We start from the raw sequence: 7,702 nt of genomic DNA, 5'->3' as shown, positions 1-7,702 counted from the left end.
AGTACCACCACCTCCACAAATACTCCTACCACCACCATCACCACAACTACCACAACTCGACTGTCTGCCACCAACTTTTCTCCTTTCCTGCACCACCACCATAGTGACTACTTTCCAACCCTCCACCTTGCTCTCATCGACCTTACTGCCTCTTATTGCTAGACTTATTTTTATTTTTCGCTTATTTGTCGCTTTTCTTTCATATTTCTTTAAGATCTCTCTCTCTCTCTCTCTCTCTCTCTCTCTCTGCTTTCCTTTCCTTCCTTCCTTTCTTTCTTCCTTCCTTCTTTTCGTTTTTCCTTCCTTCCTTCCTTCCTTCCTTCCTTCTTTCCTTCCTTTCTTCCTTCCTTCTTTTCGTCTTTCCTTCCTTCCTTCCTTCCTTCTCCACTCCTTCATATTTTTGTACCCTATCCTGTTGTTCTCTTCCTTTTTGTATCCCTCTGTCTCTTTTCCCTCCTTCCTCCTTCCCCTACTTCCACCCTTCCTTCTTCCCTCCCTCCCCTCCTTCCTTCCCTTCCTCCTCCATCCCTCCCTTGCTTCTTCCCTCCCCTCTTTCCTTCCCTTCCTCCTCCCTCCCTCCCTTGCTTCTTCCCTCCCCTCTTTCCTTCCCTTCCTCCTCCCTCCCTCAGTCTATCCTTCCCTCCCTCCACTCTCCCCTCCTTCTTTTCCTTCCGCCTCCCTCCCCTCTTTCCTTCTTCTCCCTCTCTCATTTTTGTCATCTCGTGTGCAGTCTTTCTTTACTCCCTCCCCTTTCATAACTTCTCTCCATTTTTCCCTCCTCCTCCCCTCCGATCCCTTCTCTTTCTCTCTTTCCTCTCTTCTCCTCTCCCATGTTTTCCATTTTTGCTTCCCTCTCCCCCTTGCCTCCTTCCTCTCTTCTCTCGTCCTCTCTTCTCTTCTCTCTTCTCTCGTCCTCTCTTCTCTTCTCTCTTCCTCTCTTCTCTTCTCTCTTCTCTCGTCCTCTCTTCTCTCTTCCTCTCTCTTCTCTTTTTCTCTTCTCTCCTCCTCCCCTGCCCTTTCTTCTCTTTCTCTCTTCACTCCTCTTCATCCTCTCATTCCTCTTCACATTCTCCTTATTCCCTCTTCTCCTCTTGCCTCTCCTCTTAGTCTTTCATTGTCCTCTTTTTTTCTATCCCTTGCGTCCGCCTTTCCGCTCTCCCTCCCTCTCCTTCCCCTCTCACTCTCCCTCCCTCCTCGCCCTCTCCCTACCCCTCCTTTGCCCTCATTCCTTCACTGCCCCCCCACCTCTCTCTCTCTCTCTCTCTCTCTCTCTCTCTCACACACACACACACACACACACACACACACACACACACACACACACACACACACACACTTGATAATGGAAACGCTCTTTTGTCTTAATCTAGTGTGTGCGTGTGTGTGTACTTTATGACCCATGTGTGTTTGTGTATACCTCTAGGGTCCAGAAGGTTGTTTGCGCGCGCGTGTGCGTGTGTGTGTGTGTGTGTGTGTGTGTGTGTGTGTGTGTGTGTGTGTACTTCTAGGGTCCAGAAAGTTGTTTACATGTGTGTGTGTGTGTGTGTGTGTGTGTGTGTGTGTACTTCTAGGGTCCAGAAAGTTGTTTACATGTGTGTGTGTGTATGTGTGTGTGTGTGTGTGTGTGTGTGTGTGTGTGTGTACACCTTTAGGGTCCAGAAAGCTGTTTACATGTGTGTGTGTTGGGGGGGAGGGGTAGAGGGTTGAACGTGTGCGTGTGCCCGTACGAACTTTATGACCCATGTGTGTATGTATACCTGTGGGGTCCGGAACGTCGTGTGTGTGTGTGTGTGTGCGTGTGTGTGTGTGTAGAATTCTGAGACCACTAATGTTTGGTGGAATTTTGTGCATATTTATGAGAGAGAGAGAGAGAATGGCCTTAACCCCTTCTGCCCGAGTTTTTTAATTTTTTTTTACCAGTTAATGCTAGAGTGTTTTAACAATAACCTGGCTCAGATTTTCGTCCTTTTGCATCTTATTCCACGTAGCTCAGTGACAAAAAATCGAGAATTCTGTGGCTCTGCATCCTTTCAACAGCACTTCTTCGTGACCAGCATCATCGTCTATGGTTACTCTTGTTACATCTCAACATTCAAGATGGAGAGATTGGCATTTGGACATGTGAGAGTAGAAAGAGTGTAGGCGGGGTGGATGATGATGGTGATGATGATGGTAATGGTGTTTGTGATGATGATGGTGACGGTAATGATGGTGGTGGCTGTGATGATTTTTTGTGATGGTGATGATGATGGTGGTAGTAGTTGTGATGATGGTGGTGATAGTTGTGATGATGTTTGTGATGATGATGATGATGATGTTAATAATAATAATAATAGTAGTAGTAGTAGTAATAATAATAATAAGCATGAGTACAAAGGAAGGAGGTGGCTTTACATTGGGTGACAAGCCATATGGTTTCCTACAAGCCAAGAAACCATTTACAACGCTGGGTGGTAACCATATAACCAAACCATACAGTACGTTCTTCCTACGTGTCAACAAGTGGGTTGGTGGAGGGTTAGTGCCCCTCCCCGTAAAACAAATAACTCAGAGTAAAATGGCCACCCCTTACGGGATTGTGGCGTCTGGCAATAGACAGACAGACAAAGGAATGAGTGGATGCGGTGAAACTGTGATGAGAGAGTGGGGAGTGGAAGTGAGAGTATGTTGTGTTTGTTGTTGTTTTTATTTGTTGTTATTGTATACTAGGGTTCATCCGGAATGTGAACCCAGTGGACTGTAGGCTGAAGAAGTTGCCCTCCTGCAGTCCACTATTCTTCTTTAGGGGCTAGGAAGCAAGTTGAGGGATGTGGATATAACCGGGCCGTGGAGCTGCCAGGGTTATATTAGTGCCACCACATGAAGGCGTCCCTCCATCAGGAATCAGTAGGTTTTGAGGGCGGTGTCATTTTGGGGACAGGGCCACATGGAGACGATTTGTTTGTGGCCACCCCTTACAGGATTGAGACGTCTGACAGTCGATAGATAAAGTTGAGTTTTATTTCAAGGTTTTCTTCGGTAACAGGGTAAGCACGCGTTGCTCTCATTACACCCGGCAGGTAAAAATTAATTATGCATTCAACGGTAAGGAGTAAAGGCCAAAAGCGCTCACATCAGTCTGGTTTAAGTACGGGGGTAGCCTATTTCGTGAGAGAGAGAGAGAGAGAGAGAGAGAGAGAGAGAGAGAGAGAGAGAGAGAGAGAATTTTTGGGGAGTGCTTCAATTAATAGTGTTTACAGTATTAGGAGGGAGAGAGATTTTTTTGGAATAATGCAGTAGTACGTGTTTTTACGCATATTTATCTTTCATATAAGGTGGTCCATTAATTGCACTCTACTCTATTTATTTGATGGTTTCTAATGTTCCGGGCACGGCTCACTCTGCTGGTGTGGGCGTGGCAGTGGGAGTTGGAAATGAAAGAGGAGCGTTATATTTGGACCACCTTGGATAATTACCTTTAATATATATTTTTCATTAGTCTAATTGCCGTAATTATATATAACCTTTGCCGGTAAATAATTAGTGTCCATTTCTAGTGAGTGAGTTCTTCACTGACGAGCAGATGGCCACAATATACATAAGTCATGTGCGTTCTCAGATCGAATACTGTTCACCACTGTGGAGTGGATGTGGAGCGGTTGCATTGAGGCAGTTGGACAAAATTCAAAATAAAGCCATTAGATTAATCAATAATCCTGCCATTACGCAGAACCTTCCTCCACTATCAGTACGTAGAGATGTTGCTTCTTTAGCACTATTTTATCGATAATTTTAATGTAAGTGCTCTGACGAACTGTCTTCAATTGTGCCTCCCCTTCACATTTTCTCCCGAAATACTCGGGCAGCTGGGAGCGCCCATGAACTCACACTCTCTCCCCCGCAATGCAGAACCTCTGCTTATCAAAATTCATTTATCCCCAGAACTACTACTCTCTGGAATTCACTTCCTGGGAGTTGTTTCCCACAGGCATTTAATCCACTTCAATTTAAATCCAGTTGTTATAAATATTTTATGAATGGAGGATGCCTTTAGGCACATGGACTTATTTTTTTTCCTTTGTTTTTCCTTCCTCCATTCTCTTCTAAAAAAAAAAAAAAAAAAAAAAAAAAAAAAAAAAAATTGTACGGCTCCACATATTTTCCACGGCACTTCTTCGTGACTAGCACCAAATTCCAGTGTTAGTTATTTTTATAGTGAGTGTTCAGGTGGATTGATGGCCATTTTGCTCCTTGTTTATATGTTTTCGTCTGGTTGTGTGTGTGTGTGTGTGTGTGTGTGTGTGTGTGTTTCGGGCTTACATATGTGCGTAGCCAATGGGTGTGTCTCCAGCGTGAGTGTTAGGTGTGTGTGTGTGTGTGTGTGTGTGTGGTAAACGAGGAAGGCTTGGGAGATTAAACAAGGTTAATGGTTAGTTAGCTGGGTACGTAGGTAGAAGGGTAGGTAGGTAGGTAGGGAAGTAAGTAGATTAGCAGGTAGGTAGGTAGGTAGAGTTAGGGGTGTAAGTAGGTAGGGAAGTATGTAGATTATCAGGTAGGGGGGTAGGTAGAGTTAGGGGTGTAAGTAGGTAAAGGTAGGTAGGTAAAGATTTAGGGATGTAAATAGTTATAGATATGTATGTTGGTAGGTAGGTAGGGAAGTACAATAGGTAGATTAGCAGGTAGGTGGGTAGGTAGAGTTAGGGGTGTAAGTAGGTAAAGATTTAGGGATGTAAATAGTTATAGATATGTATGTATGTATGTAGGTAGGTAGGTACATAGGTAGATTAGCATTTAGGTAGGTAAAGAGTTCGGGCTGTAAGTAGGTATAGGTGTGTAGGTAGGTAGGAAGCAAGGTAGATAGGTTAGTAAGTAGGTAGGGAAGTACTGTAGATTGGTAGTTTTTTTGGTAGGTAGGTAGGTAGGTAAATTGGTATGTAGATTGGTAAGTAGATTAATAGATTTCTTGCATCTTATTCTGCTTGGCTCTATATCATCTCTGTAGCACTTCTTCGTGATTAGCATCTTATTTTAGGGTTTTATGGTTTGTCACCACGCAGCATTCAAGATGAATAGATGGATTTTTCCCGCTCAGTTAAAATGAACAGAGTGTAGTTAAGATTAATAAACTATGCGTCAACTGAATGATCTGACTTGTCGATATAGGGTAAATTAGAAAAAGATATTGAAGTTGAAAGAAAAGAAAAGGAGATAATGAGTATAGGGAAGTGATGCGTTGGGGGTGATTGGAGGGGGAGACCAAGGATGAGGTGGAGGGGTGGAGTGGCCAGAGAGGGGGGGAGGGGTGTGTGAGTTGGAGGGAGGGCAGTCAAATGACAAAGGACAGGGCATTTGTTTGTGGACACCCCTTCAGAGATTTATGTGTCTGAGTATAGATAGACAGGTAGATAGATAGATAGATAGATAGATAGAATTTGAGGGAGATGGATAATTTACATAAGTGGGTGGGATTGATACATACAGTGAGATAGATGGATAGTTGGGATGGATAGATAGCTGTGTATATAACAATGAGATTAATAGATAGATGGAGAATTGTAATAGACAGATATCTCTAAGTCTATTGATAACTGAGATAGGTAGATGGATAGGTAGATACATTAATAGATAGGTTAGTAGCTGATCTATAAGAGTATAAATTGATAGGTAGATATATGGGTAAGTTATAGAAAGATAGGTAGATAGATAGGTATAAGAGAGAAACTGGATTTATTGAAATGTTAGAGACCTGATATGTGTTGATACTGTGTAGACACGTAAAGGAGAGATATCTATGTGGAGAGATAGTTGGAGATAGACAGAGGGAGTTAATTGAAAAGCTGGAGAGATTGGATGTGTCTGTCTGGAACTTAAGGGGGAGGTGTCCATACAGGAGCGTTGCACAGACCACACAGACCTAGAGGACCCCAGAGAGACAGAGTTACACAGACTGCACAGACCTGGAGGGCATAATACCCGGCTAATAATCAAACGTGGCATATTATTTAAACCTGCATTTAATACTCATGTCCATGATGTGTTGGTGGTGAAGGAGTAAAGGTCGTAACCGCTGATATCAGTTCTTGTGTAGGAGTTAAGTAATTTAGACCATGGGCGGTGATGGGATGATGTCAACGAAGAGAGAGAGAGATAGATAGACAGAGAGAGAGAGAGAGAGAGAAATGTGAGTAGGTTAGTTGAAATTAGAGGAAATATGTAGGAAACACACACACACACACACACACACACACACACACACACACACACACACACACAGAAAAATCCATCACTCCCCTGTCCCATAGATCTCCCACACCTGTCCTGCCTCATTAGTCCTCCCACACCTGTCTCTCTCTCTCTCTCTCTCTCTCTCTCTCTCTCTCTCTCTCTCTCTCTCTCTCTCGATCCATTATTATCAGCGAGAATCTCAATCTATTCACATATCTGTCTGTATCTCTCCATTTGTCTATCTGTCATTCTATCTATATCTGGCTGTGGCTTCCTGGACTATCAATTATTCTGTCGATACGTCTCCCTTTCCATTTATCTTTGTGTATATATCAGTATTTGTTGTCTGTCTAAGTGTATGTACGTATGTATGTAATATCGTTCAATCTTTCAGTCGAACACACATGAAACTCCTCCATAACATTCTGAAAAGTGTGTTGTGCTTCGAGGATGGGTTTACTGGGTTCCCAAAGGCGTTGATCACCGTCTCATTAGTTATCGTTATGGGGTGGATTAGTATTTATGGCCGCAGCTCCACACGCACGCACGCTTGCCGTCATGCAAACGCACACGCAAATACATAAACACATACGGACACACGTACTTATATACACACGCACACCAATATACATACACATACACAAATATGCATACACACAGACGTGCACATAGATGGATACAGTAATAGATAAATAGATAGACAGGTTTACCACGTTTAACCGTTCTCTCCAATTACCTGTTTACCCGTTTGTACCTGTTTATCAGCGTGTCAGTCTGTCTATCACTTCCAGCCTCCTATACTACGTTCACTTTAACTTGGCCTAAAATTGTCATGCCTCCATCTTGAATACTGAGCAATACCAGTAGTTCAACAGTAGAATACGATGCTAGTCACGAAGCAGTGATAGGAAAAGGAAGGGGAAATGCAGCGTAATTTTTTTTTTCTGCTACAAAGGGATGAAAATTTGGACCAAGTTAAAGTGAGTGAGCTATAATCAACATAGACAGATAGATAGACAGATAGATTTACCACATCTGTCTCACGTATCTTTCCCTCTATATCCATTTGTCTGTGTCAGCGCCTGTCGTTCTATCACTTTATAACGTACGTGTTTATCCGTGTGTATCCCATCTATTTCTCGGCGTCTGTCACTCTGTCTGTCACCTACTTTACAAACTGTGTATCTATATGCATTTGTCAGTCAGCGTCTGTCGTTCTATCTATCACACTATAACGTACGTATTTATCCGTCTGTATTCATCTATTTGTCAGCGTCTGTCTATCTATCTATCTGTCACTTTCTAACCTCCATGCCTATCCATCTATATTTTTCAGCATCTATCACTCTGTCTATTTATCTATCCCTTACAATCCCACAAATCATTTATTTCCTCGTCTAACTCACCTGTATAGACACATCCAAAGTCTCTGCCGATCTCTTTCCGGAGCCAAGGGAGAATCGTGAACTATGGATGGAGTCTGGAAAGAAGAAAGAAG

This window comes from Coenobita brevimanus, chromosome 27 (assembly GCF_032717465.1).
Source record: "Coenobita brevimanus isolate Jiangsu-jjx chromosome 27, ASM3271746v2, whole genome shotgun sequence".
NCBI classification, from domain to species: domain Eukaryota; kingdom Metazoa; phylum Arthropoda; class Malacostraca; order Decapoda; family Coenobitidae; genus Coenobita; species Coenobita brevimanus.
The sequence above is the reverse complement of the archived record's forward strand: the minus strand, read 5'-3'. Positions refer to the sequence as shown.